At 44.9% G+C, this 18,398-nt stretch overlaps 1 protein-coding gene across 1 annotated transcript in view; it reads left to right on the top strand.

Annotated features, from left to right (window-relative positions):
• Window positions 1-18,398, top strand: part of EXOC5 (exocyst complex component 5) — a gene marked incomplete in the record, with an annotated part of 1,512,951 nt that overhangs the window by 528,787 nt on the left and 965,766 nt on the right.

The following is an 18,398-nucleotide window of genomic DNA, read 5'->3' as shown; positions in this document are numbered from 1 at the left end:
AGAGAGTCTTAACTCATTACATCCTAGTGACACCTCCAGGTGCATCTGCAGTTTACTCCTACTGCCTCCTGTTAGGCATCAATGCTTGTTCATATTTGCATTAATAATTCCAACACCATGCTATGTACAGGGTTTTAAAAGATTTCATCTTAAAGCTTACACAGTGGCAAACTCAACTGCATTAATATTTGACTTCTGATGTAGGAAAGTAAATAATCTGATGTTGTTAATCTTCATCCATTCATCATTGATGGGAATCTGTTCTGTCCTCGGAACCGAGCCAGCCTTATATCAAGCTCGTGCCAGCCAAAAACTCTTGAGCTAAGCTTTTACCCATTATACCCTTCTCCCTGTTACCTCAGATCTCGTTTGCTGCATTGCTGTAAAACCGCATTCAATATTCTTACACGGAAACTCGATCAGTCCAAATCAGTCCAACCAAGGAACTTCTCAAATATACCATTTATTAGACACACAGTTCACAGTTGTAGACAAGTTGACCTAGGTTTCGTCTTGAACTTATACAGACTTCATCAGAACTAACACATCATGCTGAAACCACTTCCCCTTCCCTTTATAACACTCCCAGGTTAATTGATTAATTACACTCCCACAAAGTTAGACACATACCCGTCAGACCATACATATACCTAAAAGCATATGTAAGCTAAAACCATAATAAAAACATACTATAATGTTACATAAAAATAAACGTATAAAAATATGTAAGATAAAATCAGTACAAAATGAATAATAAAATAATTTGATTTGTTAATCCAACAATATAAGTTTATAAAATGTCTAGATAAAAACTAATTTTATGGCAGAAATTTTAGCCCAGTATATATCTTAACTTTAGTAATGGGGCTAAACTAATATGGTCATTAATTCCAGGATAACTAGTGGCATTTAACCTTATTTGCCACTTAGTTTCACTAATATCTAAATGTACATCCAATATATGCCCTTGATTGTCCTTAATAACTTGTTGAATAATACAAAATTGGAATTTGTGACCTAAATTTATCTTAATATGTCTTGCCAGTGCATTAGTATTTTTCATGTGTTTAATGTCCAGCAAATGCTCCCCTTTCCTTTCTCTAAGTGTACGACATGTTTTTCCTATATAAAACGCCGGACACTGATTGCACTTAGCTAAATACACCACATTTCTGCTATAGCAATCATAATGTCTATTAATAAATATAATTTCTTTCCCTAATTTAATCCTATTTCCTGATGTAAGAATATGCTTGCATTTATTACATCTGCCACACTTAAAATTCCCAACCGGCCTACAAGACCTAGATGTCAATTTTAACTTCCTGCCCTCTAATAGTTTTTTAAAAGATATATCCTTTCTATATACATTAATAGGAGAGGCCCTTAATTTACTATATACACTAGTATCTAATTTCAATAAATCCCAATTCCTCTGTATTATCCTCACCATAGATTCCGTGTCACAATTATATGTGGTTATAAAAAACAAACCTTCCTTGATTTTATTTTCCTTTTTCACTTCAAATTCAAACAGCTCACCTATGTCTGTACCATTTTTTAATATGAGCTGATAAATCCCTCCCTTTCTTTTATCTCTAATCTCCACCTTAATAGCTTGTACCAGGGTCTCGGGGTAACCTCTTTTCAAAAACATTCCTGTAATAAAATCTAGTTCCTTTTCAAAATTTAAGTAGTTATTAACCATTCTGGCAGCCCTGACCATCTGCCCTTTAATTATAGCCCTTTTCTGGTGGTCAGGGTGCCAGCTCTGATATTCCAAATAAGAATTCGAAAAGGTAGGTTTTCTATAAATATTTGAAAACGCATTCAAGCCAGCTCTCAAGCTAAGTTCAACTTTTTTTACTTTTTTTGTCATTTGTATTTTACTAAGTGTATTATTCTCTTTCTCTCTGCCTTTTTCTACATACTCTTGCTGTTCATGCTCAGTCGCTAAACCTTTTATCCATCTACCTGTTGGTAGTCTTGGTACCATTGGTGATACGGCCTTTCTCCCTATCCTTTGGGGTATTTCTTTTTCTCTCCTCTCTTTACCTAAAAAAAATAAATAAATAAATATTTCTTCTCTTCACTTACAGTCTGTGCGTTTCGGGGTGCTTCATTATGTCTGAGAAGAAAGTTACTTCTGGGTTTAAACAATGTCATACTAGTTGTAGGAAAATGCCTAACAGTGACTTGTATGATGATTGTGTAAATTGTCTGGGAGTGCCCCATCTGTCGGTGCAGCCCCCATGTTCTATTTGTAAAGGTTTCAGTCAGCGCACATTAAAAACAAGTTGATTTTGAAGGGCCTCCTAAAGATGCCCTTTTCAGAGGCTCTTTCTGTGACTGAGGGCCCCCCCCCCCCAGAAAAGACAGGAAAAGACTGCATTATGTACGTTCTTTACCCTCCGGTGACCTGGGCAAGCCTACCAAGTCAAAAATAACAAAAATGTCTCCCGAACCTAGGCCAATCACTACGCACCAACCTTGGTTCCATTCCGTTAACTGTTATATCACCTTCGGCACAGACATTGTCCAGGGTAGTGGCATTTGATGTCCCGATAACTGCTTCTTCCTCTTCGGCACAGAGTGCCGTTGCAGCTCCAAGCATACCTTCGGTACTATAACTTCAACTCCACTAGTGACTGAGCCATTCTTGCCTTCTCCGGTACCGACTGCCCTTTCAACACTGACTCCCTCCACGGTACCGAATACACCAATAATAACTCCACTGCTCCCTGTCTCCAAACTAGAGACAGCGGCGCCATTGGACACCAGTGCATGGACCCAGTACTCCCTGTCAGTGGACCCCTTCCTAGAACAAACACATAGTCCCTTCCTAGAGTGACCAGACTCCCCATCAGGCGTATCCGCAAGATCCACCAGGAGCCTTTTGGAACTTGTGGTGCGCCTTGTGGATCAGCTGCTGACAGCTAGGAGGATTCCCACTCCATCTAAGACCCATTAACTTTCTGGACCTGGGACTGTCTCTCCAAGGACTCCATCATACTCTGCTCTGCTCCTTTGAACTTACAGGTTTCAAAGTCTCTAGCTGCAACATCCTTTTCAGAACCCTCTCTCTCTGTGCCAGTAGTGGACCTCATTGTGGCCTCGGGACTGTCCCTTTGGTCTTTGGTATCTTCAGAACCGAACCTTCCTCTAGTTCAGGATTGGACCACGGGCTCTTCTGCGCTGAGTACGGTTCCAAGTACATCTATGGTCCCGTCCACGGTGCCAGGGGCGTTGTCGGCTCCGATTCTTCTTGAGGCTCCTTCCCCGGAGGCAGGTTCGACGGAGCGGGGTGTGACCCCGATCCCGAAGTTGTCCTCCTCTGTTCTGGGCTCCCATCCCTCTTCAGACAGACCCGCCTTCCAGGCGATGGAGAGGGCACTTGCTTCAGGAAGAATTCCTCTGATGATGGAACCCCAGAAACCCCTTCCCCTGAGCTGCAGCTGACACAAGCCACCGTCCTGGGATATCAGGCAGGAGAGCCGCAGAAGACCCCGATGTTCATCGTGCATACAGCTGCAGTAATCACAGATGGGTTTTCAGCCGTCAGGCGGTCCCTCGGTCGGCCGAATTCCAAAGTCTTGGTCCGGCGTCGGTTGTTGTCGCTTACTCTTCTGACGTCAGGAAGGCCAGAGTATATAAGACACAGCCGACGCCATGTTCTTCAGTCTTTTGCCGCGCGGTGCCCGAAGCAGAAGCAGTTCGCAAGTGCCGGTCGGCCAGCTCCTGAATTACGAAAATATTTGGAACCGAAGTCTTCTTTAAAGCTAAGTACCCCGTTGGGGAAACTTTTCTTGCCTCAGACCGATGTCAGAAAAAGTTAATAATTGTATTTCTTGTGGGAAGCAAATGCCGCATAAGGATTTCCATTCCCTTTGCATACCTTGTTTGGGCCCAGACCATGACGTCTCGGCCTGTCGCTTTTGCGCTACTTTCAATAAACGCACTATCAAGCGTCGGGCGGAGTTCGCCCAACACTATTTTGGTAAAGCTTTTGACTATAAAATGTTGTCGGACACTCCGACTACCGTTTTATCCAAAAACCGCAAGGAAAAGGACCGACACGCGAGGCCCGCGGTCTCCGCTGACACCACGCTGAAACAGGCTCCACGTGGTCCGGTTCTCAGTGAGACGCCTTTGCAGTCCCTGACTACCGACGACACTCCTTTGGCGGTGTCTCCTGTACCCGAGACCGCTGGGTCCTCGGCCCTTTCCCAGACTACAACCGAAGCCCCGGATTATGTCGAGCCTACTAATGTGGACAGGTTCACCTCTACCCATGGTGTATTTAGGCCTTCATCTTCTTTTTCTATTAAGGCCTTTACTAAATCCAAAGCAGCCAGGCATCAAACTAGGCCTGCTGCTCAAGGCCCATCTCCTGGACACATGCCTAAGAAACACATGCTTAAAATGGCTGAGGATCTAATTACTCTTATCAGAGGTTCTCAGCCCCCTCCTGACAAGAGACCCAGAGTGGAGGAAGAATCCCCCTCTTCTGATCAGGGATCCATTTTATCAGAACATTCTGATGCAGAGGTACACTCATACTCCCCTTTTGAGGATTCGGATGCAGAACAGTCTATTCCTTCTGTATCCCCTGAGGATTTTTCTTTGGGGAAACCTTGCACACCTTGAGGGAACATTTCCATTGGGAAGGCCAAGACTTTTCAGATTCCAAGAAAAGACTTAGGGAATTTCTTTGGTTACCTCAGCACAGACCTCTGGCTATACCCCTGTTTTGGAGGTACTGGATGATGTCTATTCGGAGGCTTGTCTTAATCCTGATTCTCTGCCTCCTGCACCAGTAAAGCCTGATAGATATTACAGAGTACCCAGTTCTCACCAATTTCTCTACAAAGGCCATAATGCTGACCCTGAAACCATTTCACAAGGCCCTAAGGGATTAAAGGCCTCCACTGCCAAGAATCCACTTCCTGCAGAAAGGGAATCTAGATCTTTAGAAAGGTGGGGTAAGAAGGTATATACCTTGGCCACCCTAGCCATGAGGGCCTTAAACTGTCAGTTTCATATGATTAAATATCAACAGTTTCTGTTATCACAATTAAAAAACAAAATGTCTCAACCTGAACAACCAGATTTAAAAGAGTTACAGGATATGTTGCATAGTGCAGAGCAAGTGGGTAAACACACCTTACAATGTGGTTATGATGCACTAGAGGCCTCCAGTAGAGCGGCTGCTACAGGATCAGTCATTCGCAGACATGCCTGGCTTAGGGAACAAAATTTGCCTGATCATTTGAAAGCTAAACTTCTTGATGCTCCTTTACAAAAGGATGTACTTTTTGGTACTAATGCTGAGGATATACTACGAAAAATGGAAGAAAAAGCCAAATCTATGCAAACTGTCAAAGCTTTCTTACAGGTTCAGCCACCATGTTTTAGCAGGAATTGGCCTTCAAAAAAACTGGTCCTTTCCAGCCACTGACAAGCCCCAAAGAGGTAGATACAGACACACAAGGGGCAGAGGACACTCACAAGGTTCATATAGAGGCAGACAATGGCAATCTCCGGCACCAACAGGTGGTGAAGACAGTGCACAACAATACAGGAAGAAACAATGACTCCCTCATTCCCATGCCAAGCAAGTCTCAGCTGGCAGCACCTTTGGGAGGGAAACTAGCATTATTTGCAAGCAATTGGCATATGGTCACAACAGACAAATGGATACTGGACATTATAAACAGAGGCTTCAAATTTCAATTTCACACTCTTCCAAAAATGAGAGGCATGCCAAACCTGCCACAAAATCAAAGGGCAGAGGCACAACTGCAAATTTCAAAGCTCCTAAACATGAGAGCTATACAAAAGGTACCTACGCACCAACAAGGTCAAGGTTTTTATTCAAGACTCTTTCTGGTACCAAGAAAAGGAAACGACTGGAGACCCATTCTGGACTTATCCATCCTAAACATTTCTGCTCGTACCAAAATTCAAGATGCTCACATTACAGCAACTTCTTCCCATGCTGGGCAAGGAGTTTTGGCTGTTAACATTGGACCTCAAGGAGGCATACCTGCATGTCCCAATCAGACAAAACTGCAGAAGATACCTCAGATTTCTTGCAGGTTCAATCCACTATCAATTCTCTGCATTGCCCTTTGGCTTATCTACTGCGCCCAGAGTATTCACAAAGTGCCTGGCATCAGTGATTGCCTTTTGCAGACTTCAAGGGATACAAATTTACCCTTACCTGGACGACTGCCTGATCCAAGCGGACAGCAAACACATACTACTGGAACATCTGGCATATGTGACATGGTTACTGCTTTCTCTGGGATACACCATCAACAAGGAGAAATCAAGGCTAACACCATCTCAGAAAATAACCTTCCTGGGTGCCAGCTTGGACACAAACACCCAGATGGCATATCTTACGCCAGAAAAACAAGGGCAATTATCTCAGTACTTCAAAACACTAGCAAAAAGTACCAGGCTTACTGCAAGGAAAATCCTGCAGGCTCTGGGATTCATTGCATCTTGCATTCTGCTAATCCCATGTGCAAAGTTGCATATGAGGAAACTTCAGTGGTACGTAAAAAATCTATGGTCTCAACACAGTCACAATTTGGAAGCAATTATACCAATAATTCCATGTTTACAAAAGGAATTTCTATGGTGGGCCCAAGCATGTCAAGTAAACACAGGCCTTCCATTCTGCAAGCCTCAAGCAAAACAAGTCATAACCACAGACGCTTCAGATTACGCCTGGGGGGCGCACATGAAGGACAGGTGCATTCAGGGCAGATGGTCCCACAAGGAAAAGCACCTTCACATCAATCAAAAAGAAATGCTAGCAGTAATAAATGCAATTACAGCTTTCAAGGTCTTCCTGCTTCCAGGTCAATTACTGATAAGAACAGACAACACCACAGTTATGTGGTACATAAACAAACAAGGAGGAATACATTCATACCCCTTGTGCAGACTAGCCATGACTCTTTGGAACTTGGCTCTGGAAATACAGATCGAACTTCAAGCACAGTACTTGCCAGGACTGGAAAACACACTGGCAGACACTCTGAGCAGGAATATGACAGATCCACACGAATGGAAGTTACATCCAAAGGTGTTTACGGAAATAATCGAAGCGTGGGGGAGGCCAGACATAGATCTTTTTGCCTCCCACAGGAACCATCAATTGAAAAAGTTTTGTTCAAGGACCTTCCATCCAAAGGCCTGGAAAGTGGATGCCCTTTCTTTCAGTTGGACAGCATGGACAGTTTATGCATTTCCACCTCTGCCACTTCTGTCCAAGGTGCTTTTGAAAGCAAGAACAGACAAACCGAGGATGATACTGATTGCTCCAGATTGGCCAAGGCAACACTGGTATCCACTCCTGAGGAGCCTAACTCATACTCCTCCCTGGTCCCTGCCTCTAATACCCCTTCTGCTGACTCAGAACAGCTACAAAACCCTTTCACAGTCAGCTAAAAACACTCAACCTCGCTGCATGGAAAATTCCTTAACACCACATCAGACCCTACTCTCCAAGGAGGTGCAGGATGTCATTTTGGAGGCGAGAAGACCATCTACTAGAAAAGCTTACTCCGCAAAATGGAAGCGGTTTTGCTGTTGGAATGAGAAAAAAGGACAGGACCCTAGAAAATTGAACTTGCCTCAGGTTTTACAGTACCTAGCTGAACTGCTGAACAGTGGACTTTCATTTTCTTCCATTAAAATACATGCCTCAGCCATTTCTGCAGAATTCAACACGGATCCTCCCTTATTCTCTCACCCACTCTTACGACAGTTCCTCAGAGGGGCTAAGAATATAAGACCTCCAAGGAAGCAACCAATACCAGCCTGGGACCTTAATTACATACTAGAAAAATTAACATTGCCTCCTTTTGAGCCAGCTGCCTCAACAGATCTGCAATATTTGTCCTGGAAAACAGCTTTCCTTCTGGCCATCACTTCAGCTCGTAGGGTTTCTGAACTACAGGCCCTCATGGCGGTGCAGCCCTTCCTCATCTTCCATCAGGATAGGGTTTCCCTTCGTACTAACCCATCTTTTATGCCAAAAGTGGTATCCAGGGTAGCCTTAAACCAAGCCATACACCTACCTACTTTTTATCCCAACCCTCAAAACAAAGGGGAAAGGCTGCTTCACTCTTTAGACATCCATAGGCAGCTACGTTACTACTTGGACAGAACAAAGTCCTTCAGGAAATCAGAACAACTTTTTGTGTCCTATGCCGTAGGGGCTCAAGGGAAACCAGTTACCAAACAGACCATTTCCAAGTGGATTGGCCACTGCATACGTTTTTGTTACTCCTATCATGGAAAATCTGTCCCTACTGGTATCAGATCTCACTCCACCAGGACCACAGCCACCTCTACAGCCTTCCTCAGAGGTGTGCCTACTAAGGATATTTTGGAGGCAGCCACTTGGAGTTCTGTACATACCTTCACAAAACACTACCACCTGCCCCTATATTCCAGAACAAGAGCAGGCTTTGCTACGGCTGTTTTGCAGGGCATTCTGGCTCAACCCAGTTCCTCATAGTACCTACCACCCTATGCATAGCTTTGGGACTCTACCCATCTGTGATTACTGCAGCTGTATGAACGATGAACATAGTACAGTTTTGTACCTACCATAAATGTAGATGTTCGAGTGCTAATACAGCTGCAGTACAGGTTTCCCTCCCTCCTTCCCCACTTGGTAAGGGCATGAGGCCTAACAACCTCTTCATACTTCCTGACTGGGTTATCCTGCTATGTTTTATTTGCTTGCTTACACTGATTTTGCATTACTTTGCAGGGATTGCATATGTGGATAAGCCTTATTTATGTATTGCCTTCCTTTTGGGGGCACCTGACATCTGGGGCAAGAAAGACTGAAGAACATGGCGTCGGCTGTGTCTTATATACTCTGGCCTTCCTGACGTCAGAAGAGTAAGCGACGACAACCGACGCCGGACCAAGACTTTGGAATTCGGCCGACCGAGGGACCGCCTGACGGCTGAAAACCCATCTGTGATTACTGCAGCTGTATTAGCACTCGAACATCTACATTTATGGTAGGTACAAAACTGTACTTTGCAGGGTGCCCCTTCTTCCAAGTCTTCCTCAGAAGCCCCCACTGAGGAGCCTCCTTGGAAGAAGTCATGCAAGAGGAAGCATGTAGACTCCCCTGAGGAGTCAGGGACTGAGGGTATGGATTACGATGAAAGGGAAGGGTCCCCACGGTCACCTCCTGATGATGTCTCCTTCAGAAAAATCCTTTAAATGCTGAAACACAATGGTGACTGGAGGCCCACCAACCCTTCCTCCGAGGAGTCCATCTTTCTGCAGGCTTTCTGTGCCTATCTACCTCTTGGGTGACCCCCGCCTGTAGATGAGTTAGTTCAACTTGTGGTGCAGCGTGCTTGGAAGAATCCTGATTCTGTGGAACCGATCCCTAGGAGACAAGACAAAATCCTATCCCCTCCCAAGGAGAGCCCACATTGGTTTACCAGTTGATGCTGTGGTGGTGGTGGCGGCCACTGAAAAGGAACTCGCTGAAGAGAGTCAGACTGTTCAGTCGCCCAACAGAGTCCCAGGCAGTGAACAGATTAGGGAAGTGAGTGTTTGTTTCATCGACCTTTACCATACGGTCCTTGAACTATTTGCCACATTTTACGAGACTCCAAAGAGATTTAATCTCCGAACTCTCTGGAACTCTCTCTCAGCACAGTTGTCTGACAAGGTAAGTGACAAAGTAGCTTCGCAGCTCACAACTCTGGAATCTGTCTCTATGTTGTCCATGAGGTCAATATCACATGCAACCGAAGGGGCAGCCAGAACTGCGGGTTCAGGTATAGTAATGAGATGGCATGCCTGGATGTGCCTTTGTGATTTTGCAGGGTCTTCTAAGTCTTCCTTCCTGAACGCTCCAGTTGAAGCTTCTTCCCTGTTCAGCCCTAAAGTGAAGGGCACTCTAGCCAGCTGTGAAAAGAACGGCAAGACCCCGTCTGCCGTAGGTGTATGCTTCTCCACTCCGCAGCGCTCCTTTTCCAGGAACCAGAGGAGTGGAAAGTGCAAAAAGTCTCGGGGTCCTTTTTGTGACACGTGGCGCGTATACCCCCAGGGGCAGAGGGGGTAACTCTTCGGAAGATGCCCTTACCGAGGTAGAGGGGGCCGCATAACCAGGGACCCAGAGATTCTTTCTCTGAACAGTCCTACCAGCTCTCCTGAAGAGCAGCCCTGTTGCTTTCCTCTAGAAACAGTCAGGGGATGTTTCTCTCTGCACCACGCTGCTTGGCAATCTATAACTTCCGATTGTTGAGTGCAGAAGATTATAACCAGAGGCTACACTATTCCCCTCAATGTTTACCCTAGACCTCCTACAAGACCTCCCGATGTTCCACCCAGTCAAAGGGAAGAAGCAGCTATAGAAATAAAAAAGCTTTGTCAAAAAAGTCATCCAAGCAATCCCACCAGACCAATGCAGATCCGGATTCTACTCAAGGTTCTTTTTGGTGCCAAAAAAGACAGGGTACTGGAGACCAATTTTGGATCTCAGCAATTTAAACAAGTCTGTCAACCAAACGAAATTTTGGATGGTCACCGTTCAGTCCATTCTCCCATTCCTGGGAAACAACAATTGGATGTGCTCCATGGATCTCCAGGATGCGTATTATCACATCAAAATGGACAAACGCTCCTGGAGACTACTTTGCTTCTGGCTAGGAGCCAATCACTATCAATTTTGCATTCTGCCGTTTGGACTCTCTACAGCCCCCAGTGTGTTCACCAAGTGCATGGCACTAGTCACAGCTCACGTGAGGCTGCAAGGTTTCCGGATGTTTCCATACTTGGATGATTGACTCCTTATCGCCCCCACCAAGCATCAATTGGTAACAGCCTTGAAATACACTCTTTCCCTGGCAAGACTATTAGGACTAGCAGTAAATTGGGAGAAATCCAATCTTACTCTGACCCAGTCCATAAAGTTCTTAGGAGCAGTTTTCGACACCCGCTCCCGTTTAGTATCTCTCCCACATCACAGATTACAAAGACTGAGACTTCAGCTCCGGGTGATACTCTGCCAAAACAAAGCCTCAGCATGGGAAGTCCTTCAACTCCTAGGATCCATGGCAGCTGCTATGCCAGTAGTGCCTCTCGCAAAACTTCACAAGAGAATACTTCAATGGCTTCTGTTATCTCAATGGTTCCCAAATCGTCACCCCCCTCTGTTTTCAGGTACTCATAACCAGTCATTGCAAACGGAACCTGCTTTGGTGGATGAGGCCAGAGACAGAACTTTGGAGCCAGCCTTTCCACCCCTCTCAACCCAAGGCCACTGTAACCACGGATGCTTCCCTGATTGGGGGGGGGGGGGGGGGGGGCATTTTCAGGGTATGACAGTCCATGGCACATGGTCCACAATAGAGGTGAACTTTGCATGTCAGTGTTCCAGAACTGAGGGCAATCCTTTTAACATTGCAAGCATTCCAATCTGTTCTTCCTTCTGGGACGATCGCAGTTCAGTCAGACAACATGTCGGTAGTCTAGTATATCTACAAACAAGGAGGAACCAAGTCTTACCCCCTATGTCGAGAGGCTGTAAGAATTTGGCAGTGGATGATAGCTTCCAACCGCTTTCTGATAGCAACACATATCCCTGGGGATTCCATTGTGATTGCGGACAAGCTGAGCAGATACATTCTCCTGCTTCACGAGTAGTCCCTCAACCTCAGCGCAGCGGTAAAACTTCTCAGCCGCTGGGGCTAGCCTTGCTGCGACCTATTTGCCTCTTCGTCATACCACAAACGCAGCAGCTACTTTGCCCTAATTCCCCCGCAGGGGGAGTCCCCAAGGGATGCTCTGATCCACGATTGGCTCACAGGACTTCTGTACGCCTATCCCCCCATTCTTCTGATTCCCCAGTTTTGAAGAAAGCACTTTGGTTGAAAAGCAGAGTGATCCTCATAGCCCTTTGTTAGCCCTGACAAGTATGGTTCCCCTTCCTCCAGCCTCATCTATTATGCCGAGCATGGATTCTGCATCCATCTCCAGACCTAATCACTCATCCCCAAGAGTTGAGTCATCCGAACCTGACCAGTCTCAAGCTGACAGCTTGGTTTCTCCACTTCGCTTATTGCTAGGCAGGATAACCTTTCCTCTCCAGTACGTGATATTGTTCTGGCCTCACACAAACCATCCACCAGAAAACTCTATCTAGACATATGGAAGAGATTCTCTATTTGGTGTAAGAAAAGAAAAATAGATCCATATTCATTTCCAGTTACTGTAGTCCTTCAGTATTTATCAACATTTTTCAAAAATGGAGCTGCAGTCTCTACCATACGAGTTCATCTAGCTGCTATTATAAACTTTCATAATGGCTTTGGAAACTCTCCCCTGATTACTTATCGCTTATGCAAAACCTTTCTGAAAGGAGTTTCTTGCCTCAGACCTCCAATAAAACAGCCTATTGAACCATGGAACCTCACTTTAGTTCTTCAGTCTTTGGCACAACCCCCTTTGAGGCTGCAGGGAAATGTGACATCAAATTCTTATCATGGAAGTCCCTTTTTCTGGTCACCATCACGTCAGCTTGACATATTTCAGAGCTCCACGCTCTATGCATTAATCGGCCCTATCTTATCTTTCACAAGAACAGAGTATCACTCCGGACGAACCCTACCTTTCTTCCCAAAGTCATTTCAGATTTTTCCATTAATCAAACTATTAACCTTCCAGTATTTTTCCCAAATTTTACTAACAAAGGGGAATACTGTCTGCTTTCATTGGATGTACATAGACAATTGAGATTTTACCTAGACAGGACTGAGACAATGTGTAAATCAGACCCAACTATTCATTTCCTTTTCTGGCCCTAAAATGAGAAATTCAGTTTCTAAAGTGACCTTATCTAAATGGCTTAGAGATTGCATACTTTACATTTATCATCATGAGAAAAAGCCTGTATCACAGAAAATCAAAGCTCATTCTACCAGGTCGATGGCAACTTCTGTAGCGTTCCATTCTAGAGCCTCCATGGATGACATCTGTGCAGTAGCAACATGGGACTCTCCTCATACATTTATTACTCATTACAAACTGAATCTGGTCTCTAGGGTAGAGCATCCTTTGGCTCTATGGTGCTCAGGAATATTCTTTCATGACGGCCACCCAAGGAACAAAAGGTAACTGGGGACTCTTTCCCATCAGTGATGAATGGGATGAAGATTAACAACTTCAGATAAAGAAGTTATGTCCTACCATAACGTTTCATCTGTGTTGTTGATCTTCATCCATTCATCATGTTCCACCCTCTGTCCCCCTCTAAAGGCTCCTGGGGGATACTTTGGGTCCAAGTGCTGTGTTAGGGCACTTGCGCAGAAACTGCCTCTGCTTTACTGATAAAGGGCAAACTCTATCTGAGGTAACAGGGAGAAGGGTATCATGGGTAAAAGCTTAGCTCGAGAGTTTTTGGCTCTTGCGAGCTTGATATAAGGCCGGCTCTGTTCCGAGGACGGAACCGATTCCCATCAGTGATGAACGGGTGAAGTGCAACAGCACAGATGGAATGTTATGGTAAGACATAACTTCTTTTTAACTGTTGTTTTTATGATATTAATTTATACAGATATCATTTTCACATTTTTGTAAATATCTCAACAACCAAGTAACACAGACAGAACTCTTTAGCCTCATATGAAAGCTCTCAGCTAAATGAAAAAAAAAACACTACTTGACTGTGTGTGTGTAACTCAAGTGGTTGCTGAAATATTGTAAATTGTTTACAAAATATTACAAATGTAGTAGTTATTGTGACCTATAAAATTCAGTTTAAGACCTAGAATCTATAGAGTAACTACCACTATAAAAATAGTTTGCGCAGTTTGATTCTGTCAAAAGGCTTACACTCTGCCCATTGGATGTTACAGTGCAAACTTCCTGACCTCCATTGGAGAGAACAAGTTAAATGTTTACTTGGACATTAAAGATTGCATTTTAAACTGTTTACTTGGGCAATAAGGATGTAGCCACAAATTCAGCTGTGTGAACATCAAAATGTATTTATGTCCAACTGCTTGAGCATTAGGGCCTCCAGATGCTATATCCACTTTTGTAAAAAAAAAAAAAAAAAAAAAAAAAAAAAAAAAATTGTAAGGGTTTTGTGGTTCCTCAGATTTATGAAGCATGGTAATCTAGTAATTGACACCTGGTTAAGAAACAGAAATCCAAGTCTAAACAGCATTAGACTCGTCCTTTCTTGGAGCCTAGCTGTTTCTCTAAATACTAGGAAGATGTATGCATCCACCTTTTGCTTATTGAAAAATGTCTGACTTAACCTGTCCTCTTTGACTTCAACAAGAGAGAGACACAACACGCACGCATTCCCTCCTCAGTTCTGTCCAGCTTTGCTCATCTGAGGATCTCCCTTCTTGTCTTCCTTATTAACAAATTTTTTTACGTTTGTTACAGAAAACAGATGTTCATCGTGTTTCACTGTTGCAGTCGTCACACTTGGGTTATCCTGCCAGGGGTAGCCCTCATTGTTCGGCCCAAATACCAGAGGCTTAGTATTTCTGCATCAGTTGCTGTCGCTCCAGGACTGACGTCAGGTTGTCGGTGGTATAAAATCAGGCAGCCGACTCCATTACATCAGTCTTTCTTGCCCAGGAGCCTGAAGCAGAAGCAGTTTGCACGAGTGCCAGTCGGCCGCTATATGAGTTTCGTTTCCGAATTGAAGTCTTCTAAAGCTAAGTACCCCATTGGGGATCCTTTTTTCTTGCTCTAACCGATGTTAGAAAAAGTTAACAATTGTCTTGCCTGTGGAAAGCAAATACCACACCGAGACTTCCATTCTTACTGTGTCACCTGTTTAGGCCCAGACCACAATGTCTGTCGCTGTCGCTTTTGTGCTTTGTTCAACGCCAGAACTATATGTCATCAGGCCCTTATAGTAGCTACATATTTTTGCTCTCGATCTCCTTATTCCAAAATGGCTTCGGTAAGCCATCTGACTACCGACCTTCCGAAAAAAATGTAAGGATAAAGGGCAGAGACTGACTGCACAGGTCCAAAACTGCCGACGACGTTTCCATTAAGCTAGTCGCCAGTTCGCCGATACTTAGTGAGGCATTTTCGCAGCCCCTGATGCCCGCTTCTGTGGATTCGCAGGCCGCTAGTGAGACCCGTTTGGAGTCCGGTATGCCACGAGACTCTTCTTTGACTAAGGATCCTGCAAATGTCTCTACCATGGATGGGTCCGGAGCCGCTGAACAGGCACCAGCTTTCGAGGAAGTTCTCCCCACTACCGATACTCGACACAGACGGACTTCTTTCGCATCTTCAGTTCTTTCTAAAAATACAGAGTTTCTAAGGCCGAGGGTGCGAACTACACCTAAAAAATGACTATCCAAGCTCAGCTCCTGCTTCCATGCCTCAATCTCAAATGCTTAAAATGGCGGAAGACCTTATCATGCTTATTAGGGGAAGCCAGCCTACTCCTTCCAAAAGGAGACCCCAGCAGTTTTATTTGACCAGCAGTCCGATGACACTGAGGTTTCTGAATATGAAGACATGCAACCCCTTATCTGCTTATGAGGATTCAGATGCAGAGGAATGCATTCCTTCTGCCTCTCCTCCAGAGGATTTTTCATTTGGTGAAACCCTACATACTTTAAGGGAGCATTTCCAATGGGAATGTCAGGACTATCCTCAGTCTAAAAAGAGACTCAGGGAATTCTAAGACTTAGCACAGCACAGACCTTTAGCCATTCCTCCTGTCTTGGATTTTGTGGATGATGTCTTTCTGGAATCCTGTTTGACTCCTGACACCCTTCTTCCTGCTCCCAGGAAACCTGACCGGTATTACAGAGCCCCTGACTCTCACAAATTTATTTTCAAAAATCCTACTGCTGACCCAGAGGTCATCTCCCAAGGACCTAAAGGAATAAAAGCAACCACAGCTAAGAATCCCACCCCCTCGGACAGGGATTCCCGAACTTTAGACAGATGGGGGAAAAAAGTATACACCTCTGCAACTCTTGCCATTAGAGCACTAAATTGTCAGTTCCACATGCTGAAATACCAGCAACATACCATGGAACTCCTCAAGCAAAAAATATCTACCTTTCCTGCTTGTGCAGGAAATAAAGAAATACAGGAGCTTATGCATTCTGCAAGCCAAGTTACTAAGCACACTTTGCAATGTAGCTTTGACGCCCTATAAGCATCTTGCAGGGCTGCAGTTACAGGTTCTGTACTTAGAAGGCATGCCTGGCGTAAGGAGCATTCCTTGCCAGACCATTTCAAATCAAAACTATTGGACGCGCCATTGAACAAAGACAATTTGTTTGGCACCAAGGCAGAAGAGGTCTTAAAAAAGATGGAAGAAAAAGCTAAATCTATGCAGACAGTTCAAGACTTCTTACAGGTCCAGTCTCCAAGGTTCAGTAGGCATTGCCCCTCCAAGCACTGTTCCTTTCTGGCTCCCTCCAGGCCAGCTCAATTGAGACCTAGGGGAAGCCAACCCCTCAGACAACAGTCCCAGGGAATGCAGAGATCTAAGCAGTGGAGTTCCTCCACTTCAAAAACAGGGAGTGGTAAGCCACCCCCTTATGGAAAGAACTCACAATGACTTTACACCTCCACCCCTTACCTCTGCCTACCTACTTGTGCCCCTAGGAGGAAAACTCTCCTCCCATGCAAAAAACTCGGCCTCTATTCCCAACGAACGATGGATTCTCAACATAGTGCCCCAGGGATACAAATTTTATTTCCACACTCTGCCAACCCCAAAAGGGTTCCCAGATCTTCCTCCAAACCAGTGGTCAGAGGCCAAAAAACAAGTCCATTCCCTGCTCTCCATGAGGGCAATACAGCCTGTTCCTGCAGACCAGATAGGCCAAGGTTTCTATTCCAGACTTTTCCTGGTACCGAAAAAAGAGGGCACATGGCGCCCAATCCTCGGTCTATCAATTCTAAACACCTTCCTGGTGATATCAAAATTCAGAATGCTCACCTTTCAGTAGCTTCTTCCTATGCTTTCCAAGGATGCTTGGATGTTCTTCATCCCACATTTCTGCAGTCCTAACACTTGGGTAGTCCGCTGTCCCAGTCGGCCCGAATACCAAAGTATATGGCTGACGTCGGTCAAGGCGCATTAGTCTGACGTCAGGACGTCAGGGTACAAATGCACCTGACCGACGTCATATCCTCAGTCTTTTTTGCCGCATGGTCCGATGCAGAAGCAGTTTTGCGAGTGCAGGTTGGCGTTCTGAAATTTTCTGAAGTCGGAGTTTCAGACCGAATCAAAGTTGGCTAAGTACCCCGTTGGGGAATATTTTGGTTTTTTCTTGCCTCAGTATTTAACCGGATTTTTCTTTTTCAGAGACTCTTCATTCCATGAGGGAGCATTTTAAATGGGAAGGTCAAGATTTCTCTGATTCCAGGAAGAGGCTTAGGGAATTTTTGTTTTTACCCCAGCATAGGCCTTTAGCTATTCCTCCTGTTCTGGATGTGGTGGAAGATGTTTTTGCAGAGGCTTCCCTGAACCCTGATTCTTTGCCTCCTGCCCCAGTTAAACCGGATAGGTATTATAGGGTGCCTGAAGCTCATAAGTATCTTTTTAAGAGTCCTAGGGCAGACCCAGAAACTGTTTCTCAGGGGCCTAAATGTGTTAAGGCTTCTGTTGTTAAAAATCCTGTTCCTCCTGATAAAGAGGCAAGGGCTTTGGATAGATGGGGAAAGAAGGTGTATACTTCTTCCACTTTAGCCATGAGGGCTTTGAATTGCCAGTTCCACATGTTAAAATACCAAAATTATCTCCTTTCACAATTGAAGTCTAAGGTGGATGCTCTGGCGGAAGGTATTGAGTGTAAAGAGTTGCAGGATTTAGTTCATGTGTCTGAACAGGTGGGTAAGCATTCCTTGCAATGTGGTTTTGATGCTGTACAGGCCTCTTCGAGGGTGGCTGCCACTGGTTCTGTTCTTCGCAGGCACGCCTGGCTGAGGGATCAGAATTTAGCTGAGCATGTTAAGACAAGGATTTTGGATGCTCCGTTACAGTCTGATGTGTTGTTTGGTTCGCCTGTGGAAGCAGTTTTAAAGAAAATGGAGGACAAGGCTAAGTCTATGCAGACTGTTAAAGTTTTTTTGCAGGTTCAGCCTCCGAAGTTTAGTAGAAATTGGCCTACTAAGGGGTGGACATATCCTTCTTATGATTCCCAGTCTAGGGGTAGGTCTAGACGTGGTAGGGGCAGAGCTCAAGGTTCTTTTAGGCCTAGAACAGGGAGTTCCCCTGCTCAGTCTTCTGGTGAGGGCAGGGGTCAGTCCTTTCGTAAACAGACCCAATGACCTGCCTTTTCAGCTGCCAGAGCCTTCTCGACTGGCAGCACCTTTGGGAGGAAGGCTGGCACTTT

This window comes from Protopterus annectens, chromosome 6.part0, assembly GCF_019279795.1.
Source record: "Protopterus annectens isolate FY-2018-M chromosome 6.part0, PAN1.0, whole genome shotgun sequence".
Classification (NCBI taxonomy): Eukaryota; Metazoa; Chordata; order Ceratodontiformes; family Protopteridae; genus Protopterus; species Protopterus annectens.
This window is presented reverse-complemented; position numbering and strand designations above follow the sequence as displayed.